The sequence below is a fragment of the Perkinsus marinus genome (assembly GCF_000006405.1).
Source record: "Perkinsus marinus ATCC 50983 genomic scaffold scf_1104296966050, whole genome shotgun sequence".
In the NCBI taxonomy this organism is placed as follows: Eukaryota; Perkinsozoa; order Perkinsida; family Perkinsidae; genus Perkinsus; species Perkinsus marinus.
In genome coordinates, this window is record NW_003204091.1 from 57 (window position 1) to 1,007 (window position 951).

Here is a 951-nt window from a genome sequence, read left to right on the forward strand (position 1 = left end):
GGTCAAACGCCCGAGAAATATACCTAATGTCAGTATGTTGATTGATTCTGTATAAGCTGGGTGAGTTGCGATCGCCTGTAACCCATGCGGGGGTGAGATTTGTGTGAATTGGGTGTCGTGTCGCGGCCTGACCGGTGATCAGCTGTCCATCCCAAGGTGCCACTAAGGTCGGGTGGGAAGGCGGAAGTCATCACATCCGATCATCTGAAGGCGCGGGTACTGGCCAAGGCTGGGAACAGAGCAGGCAATACCGCACGATGGGACCAGTGAGGGTGGAGAGCGGCTGAGAGGTCGGTAGCCAACACAACAACAACGAGATGCAAAACACACAGATCGCTTTTGACACCCCGCGGAGTCTGCAGGAACTACTGTGGGACTCGGCTTTTGAACAATGTTAATACGGAAATAGTTTCTCTAATTGCATTTCGTGGTTCTATAGTGTAGTGGTTAGCACTCTGGACTTTGAATCCAGCGACTCGAGTTCGAATCTCGATAGAACCTATTCCTGCCTGTCTATGAGACTGTCGACACACTGCGTTCAGTCTCTAAGGGACACTTCTCTAAGCACCACACAACTGTTACCACTCCCCGGTCAAACGCCCGAGAAATATACCTAGTGTCAGTATGTTGATTGATTTTGTATAAGCTGGGTGAGTTGCGATCGCCTGTAACCCATGCGGGGGTGATATTTGTGTGAATTGGGTGTCGTGTCGCGGCCTGACCGGTTATCAGCTGTCCATCCCAAGGTGCCACTAAGGTCGGGTGGGAAGGCGGAAGTCATCACATCCGATCATCTGAAGGCGCGGGTACTGGCCAAGGCTGGGAACAGAGCAGGCAATACCGCACGATGGGACCAGTGAGGGTGGAGAGCGGCTGAGAGGTCGGTAGCCAACACAACAACAACGAGATGCAAAACACACAGATCGCTTTTGACACCTCGCGGAGTCTGCA

General features: G+C 52.5%; 1 non-coding gene across 1 annotated transcript; it reads left to right on the plus strand.

Moving 5' to 3' along the window:
- The first annotated feature begins 429 nt into the window (after positions 1-429).
- On the plus strand, positions 430-501 carry Pmar_PMAR009132. Its single transcript has one exon. It is a non-coding gene; the product is annotated as a tRNA-Gln (tRNA).
- The last annotated feature ends 450 nt before the right edge of the window (positions 502-951 follow it).